Raw genomic sequence first — 15,031 nt, forward strand, 5'->3', positions numbered from 1 at the left:
ACATCTTTAAGTTGACTGAAAATCTATCCATCAATAAAAATAATAGGTTCATGTCAAGCTGCAAAGCAAATGCCTGATAACAGACCCTCAGCGCCTACTGGGCTCCACCAACTAGATCATGAAATAAATGGCTCCTGCTGAATCTACTAGTTGGTTGTGTCTGCCCCTTCCAGCTCATATGTTTGGCACAGATGTACAGTTTGTTGTTAACGACCAATCAGGGGCCTGATAACAGTTAAATCAGGTGGAAAAACTAAAGGTTGATGAAACTGCAAATGGTAAATTACAACAAATCCGGTGTGTCATTTTCAGTCTGAGAAAAAACAAGAATCATAACAAGGTGTCAACTTTTAAGAAAATACTGCCGTGTTCTCTGACCACAGAGTAAAGCCACGGCTTCTATAAATGGCACAGGCTGTCTGGGAAATACGTGACGGGATAATTCGATGAAGCCGGTGTTCCTCTGTTCAATCAAACCCACAATAGCCGCCGCATTACGAGAATTAGGCCGTTTGGTTTGAGCAAAGGTGGCGGGTGAGCGGGAGGTTTTTGAAATCTTCCGGGAACGTAAAGCGTCTGTAAACACGAGGCACAAAGGGGCCTTAACGCTAAAACCTCGGGCCAAAATGACCACACAATGGACTGTCTTATTGAATTGGCCCCGAGCTGTGGGAGAGAGGCTGTTTAAGAAGACGCAGGGTGGGAGTTAAGCTGAGAGAGAGAGATGGAGAGAGAGAGGGAGAGAGAGAGAGAGAGAGAGAGAGAGAGAGAGAGAGAGAGAGAGAGAGAGAGAGAGAGAGAGAGAGAGAGAGAGAGAGAGAGAGAGAGCTCAGCATGACAGACACTTGTCCATGTAACAGCTCTGCAGAATCTCACACCGGGCTCTCTACAGCACTCTGCTTTACTGTCGATCACGAAGACACTCAGCAACACCGGCTGTCACCCATACATGTAATATAAATGCAATCTCACTTCTTCCCTGTGATATATATCGACCATCTCAGAGGGGCAGGCAGAGACTGACACACACTCTCACTCACTTCTGAATACAGCGCCATGCACAGTCAATAACAGAATGGGGTGTGAGATTAAGCCTAAGCCCACCTTCTTTTCATGTGGCAGAGCAGCCGCTGCCCCGAGATCTGGCACCAGATGGCGCTGTGCCGGTCGGTGCCAGGAGATAATCGGGACAGATCGGGCCGCATTACTACCCATTATCTTCTAATTATTCTTGTGTGGAGCGCTGATCCTGCCGTTTGTGTAAGTGGATGGCACAGAGAGCCTGTCGCCCCCGGCAGCACGAAAATCCTCCACCGCTTCCCTCACCCCCTCTGGGAATGAAGCGAGAGATCAGCCGGGGGAAGGAAGAGTAGGGAGGGAGAGGAGGAGCTGGTGGGTGAGACAACCAACCTGACGGAAAGAGGGGGACGCCTTTGTGAACATAGCGTAACGTTCAATTTTCATATTGCGACGCCGATGATGTCAGACCACGAAGGTGTCGCCGATCCTTGACCTCTGCGTCGGTGTTGCGGTTTCCGAAGTCCTCTTGCGCCACAGAGTGAGAGCGTCTTCCTCGTCTGATGACTCAATAAAAGTACGATAAGGAAACAGTTCAAGTCTCCCAGGCTGCATTTGTACAGTGCCAGTGTGGAAACAGGCCCCAACCCCCCCCCCCCCCCCCCCGTACCCCAAAGGATAGAGCTAACTGCGCAGAGGCATATGGCTTACCATGTGCCGGGTCCCACGTGCACACCCTTAAGCGCGATTCTACCCAGAACATCTTCGCTTAATTATCAGCATTTTGTTCAGCATCCTGCTATTTTGCATATTAATATCTGTCAGCTCAGAGCGTGATATGAGGAGATGAAGACTCAGGCTACAATATAATTCCACGTTTAATCTGGAGCACACACGCTCAGGCGTATCAAGTCCCATGGGCGCGGAGTCCGAGATGATGTGTGTCTTCTCTTTACCTTTGAACCAGGTCTCCAGCGGGCACGTATGCACATATGTTTGTTTGGTGTCAGAACCCTGAGGTGACGCACGAGCGCCGTGTGTGTTTTGTTTGAGAGCGTGCACCCGTCACCCAACACACTTGTATCGCCAACACTGTTTACCCACCGGTATACACACACACACTTGCACATGCCCATGGCGTTTGGTTACCAGCCTTCCGAAAGGACGTGTAATAACACACGGCGTGGCATTGTTGATCAATCTCACTGGCCCATGGGCCGCACAGCAAGGGCATGTACATGCAAATGAGAATAGCTAAATGCCACTGAGGGGGCGAGAGAGGGAGGCAATCACTTCAGCTGACAAACTGCGCGGGAAGGGGGATGCAGTTGGGAAGGAGGGAGGGAGGTGGGCACGATGGGGGAGGCGGAGGAGGAGAGGGGGGTTGCCTGATATCCGGGGGGACATTTTTAATGCAAGGTGATCCCGCAGAAATAAAGACAGCGGGCTTAATTACACAAGACACTGCGAGAAAATTAGTTCCACTGCCGTCTAAAAGTCCAGGTCAAAGAAAACCATCAGCAACATCTTCTCCGCTGATCATTTTAGCTTTGGCCGGAAAGAAAGGTTCAGTGTGTGTTTCCGTGTGTGTGGCAGCGACAAGAGAAAATCGGAGAGCTTCTGATTAAAATGTAAGAGAGGCTGCAGCTAAGACCCCGACCATTCTCTGCCAAGCCGGGGTCAGGTCAGCTGATCTGGGGGCCACTTGCGCAAATCCCAAACACAAACATGGCAGAAGAAAGGCCCCAGAAAGCGCGAGGAGGCTGCTGGTAAAAAGACTGATAGAAGTCGTCCATGGGAAGATGAACAGGCAGGGAGATCATGAAGGGAGAGCTGATTAACCAGCTTTTAGATCTCTGGGAAAGATCCGAAGGATTGTGCCTGCAGCTCTGTAAACCCTGACCCTTAACGCTGAATCTATCAACCCTGGGAGCCGCTGTGCAACAATGAGAAGTCTATAAGCTGCTCCAAGCTGCTCCATTGACGGTTCATTAAGCCACAATGAGGACAGATAACCACTGAATTGCTGTATTGGTGGCTTTCGCATTACACTCAGAAAGGGCTTTTAGCTTACGTCACCAGGCATTCCCCTTACACGAAGCAGTGGGGGCGCATTCAGCAGGCATGAGGCAGGTGTTTTATTCTTTTCACACGCGCAGGACGTCAAACATGCCGTCATATAATCGTTGCCGGCTCCCCACGTTGATGAAATGACACTGAGAGGAGAGAAGACGAGGGACGTTGGATATTAAAGCACGAGCTTCATCCCACTTCAGAGCGACTTTACCTGATCACAGAGGGAGCAGCAGGCCCGAGATCAGCTGGAGTGGAAAACCAGTGACAGAGAGATTGTCCGGTAAATAAAAGGCTGCAGGTTTGATCCCTGTAGTGTGGCCTGCATGCAAACACCTGTTAACGAGGGCAGTGGAGAGAGGTGGTGCGGAGAATCTCTGGAGTTTAGTGCAGCATGTCATAAAGCAGCTTTAGTGACACCATGAGAAACACCAAGGGTTAAAAAGGATGTGGCCCCGGAAACTAAAATGGCACGAGCAGTGTTCCAAAGTCTATTCCTTCTCAGCTCAACAAAACTTTACAGTCTGAGATGCAATTTTTATAAATCTGCTAAGTCAGTTTGCATTCTCATTCAGTCAAATTTACACGTGAAAGGTTCTGCGTTTGTTTTCCCATATTCTTTGTGGCCTAAGTGCAGATTAATTGATTTCCCTTCATATGCAATGAGACCATCTTTGCATGTCAGCGGTGAGATCACCACCAGGAGACGAGGCGAGGTAAGGCGACGGTAACACTTTAACATCAGCTTGTGCTACACTCTCCTCCCTTTGATTTCAAGGCTTCGACCCCGACTCAACGACAACAGACACTTCTCCTTCAGTGGAGGAGTTCAGTCCTTCCCACGAGGCCTTGTGCTCACTCTCAGGTGGAGCAGCGAGAAGTCACGGTTTTCTTTCTTTTGTCTCTTGTGTCAGGCAGTGGCCGGTCCTGACCTGGCTGACACTAATCAAAGTGAATAAAAGAGTGAGCCAGGTGATAATTGTGTATTATTCAACTTACGCCGCGCTGCTTTAGCCTGTTGATCGCTTATGTATAATTTAACGCAATCTGTGCATGTATTATAAATGAACAGGGGTTGTGAAGTGGCAAACAGAGTGCAATTAATGCCTCGGCGCTCAGATTGAGCACATTGACTGTCTTTAGCCTATTTTTCCGGTCGCGCCACTCTCTCCTTTTGTCCTTTTTAACCCCCCTCCTCCCTTCTCTCTCTCTCTCTCTTTCCCTTCTTTCTTTCCCCCTGTTCCCTAGCCTCTGTCGTCTCCCTCTTTCTCTGGGACTCAACTTTGCAAAGGAGTGTGAGTGAGAGTGAGTGAGTGAGCACTCTGGAGGCAGTCAATACCTTATCAACTCCTGCCGAACGCTGACACCTTGACGTCCTTGACAGCAAATTATTACTTTTTCATGACGCAACCAGGTGCAATTACAGCAACATCTTTGCGCTGTATCCTGCTGCTCCTGCAACTGTCAAAAGGTGTTCCTGGTGGGATCCTGGAGGAGCTGAGGCATCAGTCTCTCAGTCCCTCCCAGATCTCGGCAAAGACAGACTGACAGACAGGAGCAAGGTGGGGGGACGGAGTGCAAAGGAAAAATAGAGGCAGCCATTCAAACATGCCCTAAGATTCAGTAAATAGTTGCATTCTACTCAAATTCCTTTTCTTGGAACACTCAGGGGTTTGTTTAGAGGGCTGTTGACTGACAGCGAGAAAGTGGCAGAGTTTTGTTGTTGTTGTTCTGTGGATGCAGGTAGTGAGAGCTAGCTGTTGCTGCAGCTAGCAGCCCGGGTAAACAACTGTGTTTGTATTGTCATCACACACGCCTCGCTTTCCCCCGCTTCACACTCGAAACCCTGTAGGCCTGATTATAAAGTTTAACCACACTTTAACGCACAACAACACTGAGGGAAAAACACCAGGTAAACCTCAATTAAGACTTCACAGTGTCACTTTCTCCCCGTGGCACCGCGGCAGAAGAAGAGAACACAAAGAGCCCACGAGCCTGTGATGCCTCCTCTGTGGGTACGCTGGATGCCGGGTGGTGGGGGAGAAACTTTGCTATCCTGGAGGTGGATGTTGCCTCATGTCTCTTTGTGTGTTTGGTGCGTCCCCCGGTTGGGAGCAGAGAGGGGAGACGTGAGGGTGTCGGTGGCAATACTGTGTGTTTGTCGCAGTGTGTATTGTGTGTCGTGGAGAAGAAGGACAGGTAAAGAGGAACAGAACAAACCGTGAACGTGCTACAGAGGCACCTGAGAGTCTCATCTCTCATCTCAGACTCATCATCCACTGATCCTCACCCCTCTGCCTCCCGCTTCCTCACCCCCCCCTCCCCCCACACTCAGCCAATTTCCTCCATTTCCCTCTAACACTTCACTTGCCTTGCAGAGATTTTTTCTTTCCCCCCCCTTTTAAAAACACACACACACATACACACACACACTCATGTGACTTATGTAGGTAATGACACCTCAGTGAGCTATTGGTTATCCTCGGCCCTCTGTGTGTTTTTCCTCTCTCCTCCTGTCACCCCCCTCCTCCCCCAGATCCCTCTTCAAGCGCTACCCTCCTTTTACTCCCTCAGGCCTCCCCCGTCCTCTCCTCTCTCTTTTTTTTTTTTTCTTCCCATGGTGTCAGACACAGATTTATTCTGCCTCAGATGCGTGTAGAGCATAAGAGTGTGAGCGAGCGAGGAGAGGGGAGGGGGGGGGCAGGGTCAGCGGGAGGGGGGGGAGCGGGGGGTTTGACTGTGTATGTGTACAATAAGAGATAAGATCATGGCTCCCCAGGGGCTTGTTTGGCCCTGTACCCGATCCATCAAACGCCGGCTCCGAGTGCCAAGGTCAACTCTAATGAGCATTTTCTGGGGTCTTATTCTCCACGTTGAACACCCCCCCCCCCCCCCCCAATCACACACACACGTGCACACGCACTCTCTAAACACACCTTGGACATACCTGCTCTGCTGTAGGAGGGATGGTTGTGACAGGATACATAACGGGCTTGCATGAATCCCATTAGGGGTTTTACTCGGGAATCAGACAGAGAGCAGCTGCAGGAGAGGAGACGGCCGAGGTGAGTGATGCATGTCGGGCTCTCACCGTGGCAGGTGCAGGGACTGGCATCGAACGTGTATACTTTCTGAGAACAAATCAAAACACGTCCGCAGCATCAAGTGTCAGAAAAAGCACGTCAAATATCAGGAGACATTACCAGATTATTAGATTGAGATATGTTCACTGTGTGTCACTTAATTTCATCACACTCACCTGATCTTTGCTCATTTTATTATTATTCAAACTAAACTTTTGCGAGTGTAGAACTTGTAGTTGGTAAAACAAACTCTTTACCACCTCACCTCGTTTTCACCGGGTGTACGTGGGTTTGACGTCACAAATGAAAATGGAGAAGCTCTCCCACCTCTTCGCTAGCAGGTATACACAGGTTTTGTAAATGCAGGTAAATCTTCTAAAAAAAGGCCAATTGACTCTTTTCCATTTGCCAGTTGAGGAGTTTTTTTCCCCCGGTGAGTCATTTCCATTAAGCATCACAAATGCATCGGAAACTGAGCAGCTCCCTCACCTCAATGTCTTGCCAGGGTTGCATTTTGCACAATATGTAGAAAAACAGAAACCCACTGTTGCGTGCGAAAATACGAAAAGCACACAAACGCTCACGGCTCTTTTTAGGCGGCAACACCTGGAAGTTCATTGCACGCTGGAAAAAAGCTGCAGCATCAGCGTCTAGACTGACAAACTACAGACGGAATTATCGCTTTCACCCGGATGTCATGTTTGCATCACTGCCTATCGGAGCCGGAGCCGATAAACACCTGGGTCTGCTGCAGAGTCGTTTGACACGAGGGTGAAGGTCGATTGTTTCCATTCTCATTACAGACAAAAGCCAGATGTTAGCGGGGTTTTCTGACCAGTGGAGAAGGAGCTTTTACCTGAAACCCTTTGAGTAGTCTCAAGGTTCAATAAGTCATCTCATTTTTCACCGGCTAACTGACGAGTGCAATACATCCAGGAAAGTTTGTCATCTTCACTGTGACATAAAAAACAAGCGGGCAACTCAGTCAACAGTGGAGTTTTGTAAAGAGCCATATTCCTCACACTATAAGGTGTGTTGGTAAAGCTCCATGTTGTTAAAAAACTGAAATCATACACAGCCTCATCTGCTGAGTTCCTTCACACGTAACACCCAGAAAAAACCTTCACACCAGCTCATCCAGCTGTTTCCCCCATTTTCAGCATCACCAGGTCGGACGCGTGCACGCTCGGACAAAAAATGGGCCACAGCGCCTGGTAGGTGGGCTGTTAGTGTGTATAGACCCCCTCATCAGGCACTGATCTGCCAAAAGTAGTTAGGGTTTGAAGGCTCGCGGAGCATCGGTGTGCGCCGCAGCATGTGGAGCATACTAATGAAGCAATAAAAAGTCACTGCGGGAGGGGCGAGGGTTGGGGGGTGATGGCACGTTGGAGGAGGGAGGAGGTGGGGAGCAGAGGATCGGGATCGGCTGACAGGAGGTGGATAATTGAGATGTTGCGACCCCACATATTACCTGCATATTGGCCAAATTAGGAAGCAGGGAGTTTAAGGCCAGCAAGTGTGTGTGTGTATGTGTTAATGTGTGTATGTGTTAATGTGTGTGTGTGTGTGTGTGTGTGTCTGTGTGTGTGTGTCTCTAAAGTAGCACAGGGTCTGATACGTTTACTAGAACCAGACCAAGTTGGGGGCGAATACAGATGTTAGGGTGCAAAACATTTCTGATACAGACATTTACATTTTATTTAAATTGGCAATGACTCCTTAAATATCTTTATCAAATTCTTTTGACAAAGAAATGTAAAAGTCTTGATATTTTACATGTAAAACACATTTTAAATACAACACAAATACAACAAATTAAATAGAACTTGAATTAAGAAAATAAATGTATTTTATTTTACTTAAATTGTCATTATAAATACATTGCATTGTTTATACCTCTCGTATTGGTAAACATACAGTAGATGCCAATATTATCAACCAAACAATATAAAGTTCTGTTAGGGTGACACATCATGTGAATATTAGAACAGACAATAGAAAGAGTTTGATTTTGCAGTGGAAATAAGATCCAGAGTAAATTCTATAGGTTGTGATGTTGATCAGCAGATGAGAAGAAATTCTGCCCTATGATGATAAACTGGATGAAAGCAGCAATATGGAAAAATCTCTAAATGATCAAACTGATGTTCAAAGCGAATGAAAACTTGTGCATGAAAGACTTTTATGTTTAGAAGTAAAACTTCTGCAACGCTTTTTTTTTTCCTTAAATCAATAATTTGAACATCATTTTACAGAGAGATGTCATTGGCATTGTGAAGAGGAGTAAAACTGAATGATTCAGTCTATAAGCTGATCAGCAGCTATTTTCATTTCGTTTTCTTCTGCATTTTAAATTATTTAAAAATGTATGATGAAGATAAGAAAGCTGCCTCCCTGAAGAAGAACACATTTACCCAGTTTCTCATCAGCATCAATTAACTCTTTCATTAAGTGCATGTTTGTGTTTGAGGCTGTGTGCGATGGGACTTGTGAATGTGAACACAGCCTTTTCGACGACCCCCCCCCCCCCCCCCCCCACCTCCCCACATGGACCCTCGCAGTGTTGAGGGTAGGGGTCGAACCTGGACCCTGTGCCCTCCTCCCATGGAGGTACAGGAACCCAAAGGGAAGTCTCCACCCTGTCCAGCAGCTTGTGCTCATCTCCCCGTGGCAGCTGTAAGGGACCCCCCCCTGCCCAATGTGAGCCCACCAACACACCATCACTCAGGGGGGGAATCCACTTGACAGGTTAACATTGAACTATGACACCCTGTGGGGAAAACAACTGGTTCAGCTGCTGAGATGATAAACAAAATGTTGAACAGAAAGAGAAGCTGCCTTACCTCAGTGAATCACAGAAATCAATATCAGCCGGGCTCTAGTTTCTGTTAAAATATTTATTTTGTCAAACCTTCATTATAGGAAACTTAAAAGAACAATTTCTAGGTTAAAGCAGAGTCCAGCATTGACTGTTAGAGGCAAACGGACAAAACAAACAGCGGTCACCCATCACCAAATCCCAGGTCGTCACACACGCTGACAATCCATCCATCCACCTCCACCCGAGGAACTTTTGTGGCTGTGTAACGTCATCATGGAACCTCCACCTTTGCTCCTGATGGACCAGAATCATAACTCACACGGCAGCGAGGTCGTCATCACCAAACTTTGTGTCGTTTCAGCGCACAACTGTGTCTCATTGCTGGGAACTATAATTACTTGTTAAAAATATCAGCAAACATCACTAATTAAAGAAATTAAAACCATTTAAAGCCTGATCCGCTCAATCACAGAGCTCTAATGGACCTCATGGCTTAGCCCCACAGGGGTCAAAGGTCAGGGAAAGTGGGGTTGGCCTGAGTTTGAGGGAGCTGGCATAACTCACGAGGGGCAGTTATGATGGATGGTCGTAGGTCCTCGTCCTCCGCCTCCCCACACCCCTCTCCATTGGCTCCTCGCTCACCTCTTTGCCTCTTGGCACTGTCCCTCCATCCCCTCTTATCCTCTGACCAGATGTGTTTGCTGAACTCTGTCAAGAATAATAAAACGCTGGGCTGCAAGGAGCGAGCTCGCCGGGTCGACAGTGCAGGACGGGTGGCCTGGGTCCACGATGCATGGAGATACAATTATGATATAGACTCCATTTAGTTTACTGTCAATGCTGTTTTGATCATTGTTGCTATAAATTAATTATGTTTTTTTGACTCTATGATGACAAGATACTGAAAGTGAACCACTATGGTTTGGAGTGACTTTAATCCTGAAGGCGGCGCTGCGGAAAAAACCTGGATCTTTCAAACAAATAGAAATGGCGTTAGTTCTTCTCTTCTTCTTCACCGATTTCAACCAAACTAAGGAAGGACGGGACGTGGGCCAAGAAAGGACCAATACACATTTTGGGAGTAGACAGACAAAGGGTTGGATCTAAGTAATTTTGTATTATTCTAATCCATGGGCCTTGATAAACAAAAATCTGACATAATAAGAGGAGTGATATCTGTGTGTGTGCGATTTGGTGCAGCTTGCTTGTATTTAAGGGGATGTGGGGCTTTGGCGGAGGTGTGTGCCGTATAGAGAGATATATTTCATAGTCACATGACGTTTGGTTGACACTTCCATCCAAACATTATGGCACTAATGAATGCAAATACTTACAGAGGTGTAAGTGGCCATGTGAGAATCCGGATGTGGGGAGTTAATGAGCTACAGGAGATCTTCACTGTCGGGTAAGATCGAGCTCAGGTGAATCACTTCTATTCTGGATCCAGTTGCAAAGCACAGACTCTATTCTGGAGTAGAACCAAACATGAGTAGAGATTTTACTAAATAATAAATACCATAGCACATTCAGAACCAGGCCAAAAGTATGTGGACATCCAAGCATTGGGGCCATGTATGGTTGTTGGACATCTCTCATTCCAAAACCATTATTCAGAGCAAACTTTCCTTGAGATGTGGGGACTTGGCTGCAAGGATTTCCTCCTTCAGCCACAATAATGAGGTCGAGCACTGATATAAGAGGGCTACTGTCTGGGTCACTGTCTGCGGTCCAGTTTGTCCTAAAAGTCCTGAGAGGGGTTGAGGTCAGGGTGATAAAGTTCTTGACATGTGAATATGTCCTTCAATCTGTTGCCACAGAGTTGGAGAAACACCATTGTCTTAATAAACAAGGGCGTTGACTCAGAGTCTGGAAAGTGAAGCCAATGTGCAAGGGCCAGTGGGGAAAGTCAGAGTGAGAGTTGACACTGGCAGGATTTTGAGTCCATGACCACATATTTTTGGCCATTTTGTGTAGATATGTCCCGGAGCTCTCGTTAAAAACATGGGACAATCATCGTAATCACTCCTCAAGAAACAGAGGATTGTGTATTTGAACGAACAGATCTTCAAAATAAGGCAACATGTTCAAATCTCAATTCAGCACAATACAAAAGAAACTGCAAAACTGGCATAAGACAAGATTCATATCTCATGAACTTCTTTCTTTGCAGTATCTATTTTCAATTTACACCGATATCCTCCAGACACGTCTTTAACAAGCAGAAGCCTGGACACAAACTAGAACCACATAAAAGTCACTGTGACATTTGCTCTCACCGTTTCCTCTGGTCGTACAAGTCTCAGTCGACGGAGGAGCAGGAGAAATGTCAAACATTTCTCATCTGCTTTTTTAAAAGGCCAGTGTCCGTGGTAAGAGTCTGTAGACAGAGGAAGAAGAGGAAGGGAGCGGGATGAAGAGGATGGAGAAACTGTTTGGAGCTGTGATGAAGGCCTCCTGGGACGGAATCAAAACCTGCCTCTCCTGAAACCCTCGCACCACAGGCAGCCGGTGACCACTCACCCCCTCACCACCACCACCACCACCACCACCACCACAAAGCCGGCATGGACGAGGAGTGATGGCAAAGATGGAGGCAGGCCGAGCACACTGATGGCTACAGTGATGATTTCCGTCACACACACACACACACACACACTCAGACACAAATGCCCCCACTCATCCTCACTCCTCCTCCCACCTCCCCACGGCCCTGGGCCTGCAGGCAACACACACACACACCTTCTACCTCACACACACACACACACACCATGGTTAGGCCTCCAATTAAATCAAAAGTGGTTTGTTTTTATTGGTCTTTTGCGCTGACAAGTGGGCTATCATTCTGACGGCTCTACCTGTCAGTGAGCAGCTGAAAATCCTCCGTTGACAATGCCCAATGCTTCCAATTAGAGGAGAATCAGACTCCTGCCGTGCTAGCCATCTTTCCAGCCCCCCACTCCCCTCCCCAGCCCACCTTCCCTCCCTCTTTTCTTCTGCACTCACTCCACGATCCTCCTCTATATTCCCTTCTTTCCCTCTCACTCTCCTCCGTAATATCTCCCTCCCTCCTCCCGTTCTCTCTCCAGGAGAAGGGGGTCTGTCTCTGCTGCAAATTACCGACACAAAACGAAGGTGGTGGCGGCGCTGGCGCTGGGAGCTGCCGGTCCAGGGCCCTGTCAGCATTAATGAGACGATGAAGGTTCATTTCGCCCGCATGCATGTGCTAAATTCTTTCTTGTGTGACAGCTGACTGGGAAATGTGAGTGTTAACCTTATAAAAGATTCAGCGGGTTCTCATTATTTTCTGTCAACTCCAGTACCTGATGGCGTTAAGGTGCATCATTTGCATCCCTGACTGGTCCGGGGTGCAGCACCAGCTCCAGAGCAAGAGCCTCTCTCTCTTTTTTTTTTACAAATGCTGTTTGTTTGTTGAGAGGAGTCGTCTTTTTTACATACATCCCCCCTCAAGAGACACGCTTTACTCGATGTTCCAAAACGATAGAGGTGCCAAAGTTTATTCAAAGGCGACACACATTTTTACAAAACAAATCCAGACGTATATTTAACACGACGCTTCAATTGGGAGAGTAAATAAAGTGTAGCACAGTGTTTTCTCTGTTTTTTCCCCCTACCCACAAAAGGAGGAAGGCCCAGCAGGCATTAGTAGCAGTGAGGCTTATGGACAGAATTCCAATAATGCACGTCCACAGATGGATTATTAACACTGACAGGTGAGTGTGGACCAGGAAGCTGCACCCGGTGTCAGTTTATCGTCTCTTACGCTTTATTTTATTGATGCTTCTGCAAATATTTAAACACTAATCAGAATAAAGTGTTAATACAAATGTTGTGATTAAAATATTAAAACACCCAGAGGAAAGAAACAGTCAACTCACTGTTAGTGACGTGGCCCAAAGGAACTAACTTAGTTTTAATGAAACTTAATGAGTTTAATGTGGATCAATAAAGACGTATTATCTAAACTTCTGATGAATAGAGAAGTGAAGAGACCGAAACACGCCAAGCAGGCAGCGATCATTTCCTGGAAACATTCCTGTTTCCTCCCTTTAACGCGGATCAATAACATCCCCCTCACCATCAGTGTGTGTGTGTGTGTGTGTGTGTGTGTGTGTGTGTGTGTGTGTGTGTGTGTGTGTGTGTGTGTGTAAGAGAAAAGAAGGGAGAGAGGGTGTGTGTTACTACGGTAACAGTTGCACTGGCCCTCAAATTCAGACCACTTCCTGGAGAGGAGAGGAAGAGAAAAAAAAATGGCCTGACCATAGGGACACTTTCCAAAATCAGCAGCAGCCAAATCATTAAGACAGACACACACACACACACATATATTTTTCTGCCAAAATTTCTTCTTTAAAGTATTTATAAACCAACCACAGGCCTATGCTCTGAAATTGTTTTAGCAATTTCAACACACATGTAGAGAAGCTGTTATTATTGTGTCATCATCAACGTTCATAAACAACATTGGAAGTCAACAGTTTCAGCTTCTCAAATGTGTTTTTTCTCATTTTTATTAATCAAATATTTGGGGGTATTGTTCAAGTTAAAAGGTGATTTGGTTTATTTTCTAATAAATACAGCAAGTTAAGCTATAATGAAAATAACCTTTAGCTCTAAAAGTTAATATTTCAAGTTAAATATTCGTTGTTTCCAAAATTAAAGTGTTTTTTTTTAGAAGAAACACTTTCAAATTAATGTTTATATTTTTTCTAACTATCAGAGATTTCAACAGATTTAATCTCATACAACCAACTTTGTTTTAAGACAAGTGTGAGTTAAAACTTTAAAAGGACATCAAATAAATGTGTATTTTGAACGAAACAACTCAGATTAGTGATCCCTTGTCTAAGTTTGAGGCCACGTGGTGACGACAAAGAGGAAGAAGTCAGTTTAATCAGCTCATGATTTATTTACTAACAGGACTGGGGCCTGTGGACGCGCAGGATGGAGAGGGAGACAAAAGAAAAACTGTGAGAGAAAGCATCAAACCACTGCTGCTTTTCATGCACCAGCAGAGGAGAAAGAAACAGCCAAGTCAGGGTGTGTATGTGTGTGTGTGTGTGTGTTGCCTTATATCTGTGTTGTCCCCGCCTCACATGTGACAGCTTGCAGCCGTGATGGGACCCCATGGGAGCGGGGAGCGGATTCACTAACCTGCCGGTGTCTGAGAGACCGACGCGCGCCTCCAATCTGGTGGTCACATGGGGTGGAGGGAGGAAAAGGATGGAGGGAGCTGGGGGGTGTCGCTGATGATGAGAGGGGGGTTAGTTAGATTATTAGGGGCTGTCGAGGCCGTCGTGAGGGGCAAACTGTGGAGCTGAAAGTGCACGCAGTGGCATTTCACGCGTGTTAAGGTGGAGAAAGAAGTGCGCACAATGGCAAATCACGCACCTTGAAGTTTTTGCGTCACGCTTCTCAGACGGTTGTAAATAATTACCGGGGACCATTAGGGGCGTTATTGTGCTTTTAATGATGAATGGTCCACTTTGGGTTTTTGTATATTTAATTGTATTTTTCATCATACATTTGTTTTGCTTTGTTCGAAAAGCAGAGTTAAAACTAATATTTACAAGTGGACACGTAGTTTGAGTTTGTGGATTTTAAAGTTAAGAGGTTTGCCTCAAGTTGAGCCAACAGAAAAATGTAAATAATGAAAATGTATTTAATAGAAAGAAATAAAAATATTCAAGTTAAATCGCCACAAACGTCTGAAATACAGTTTTAAAAAAGCCTGTGACAAATAAAATTTACTCTACCATTAAAACACAAACTAATAAAATAAAAAATACCCAGAAACAGTAAAAGTAATAATAAAAATAATTGAATCTCGATGCATTTCTTGTATCAAAAACAAACAATAATAAAACATACAATCAGATGAAGCATAAAAATAAAAAAATCAGGTTAAACGTGTGATAAGAATAATAACAATAAAATCTAAAACGCTGAGGAAGAGTGTGTTGAGAAGCTGTGGAGGTGGGGGAAAGGAACCGAGTCGAAGAAAAGGGAGTCGAGAAGA

The 15,031-nt window shown here is 46.1% G+C and overlaps 1 long non-coding RNA gene across 1 annotated transcript; it reads right to left on the reverse strand.

Annotated features, from left to right (window-relative positions):
- Positions 1 to 9,120: 9,120 nt before the first annotated feature.
- On the reverse strand, positions 9,121 to 11,373 carry LOC133974571 (uncharacterized). The gene is made up of 3 exons (XR_009924663.1): positions 11,271 to 11,373; positions 10,329 to 10,462; positions 9,121 to 9,772 (listed from the first exon to the last, which is right to left on the reverse strand). It is a non-coding gene; the product is annotated as an uncharacterized LOC133974571 (long non-coding RNA).
- Between the last annotated feature and the right edge of the window lie 3,658 nt (positions 11,374 to 15,031).

This window comes from Platichthys flesus, chromosome 19, assembly GCF_949316205.1.
Source record: "Platichthys flesus chromosome 19, fPlaFle2.1, whole genome shotgun sequence".
In the NCBI taxonomy this organism is placed as follows: domain Eukaryota; kingdom Metazoa; phylum Chordata; class Actinopteri; order Pleuronectiformes; family Pleuronectidae; genus Platichthys; species Platichthys flesus.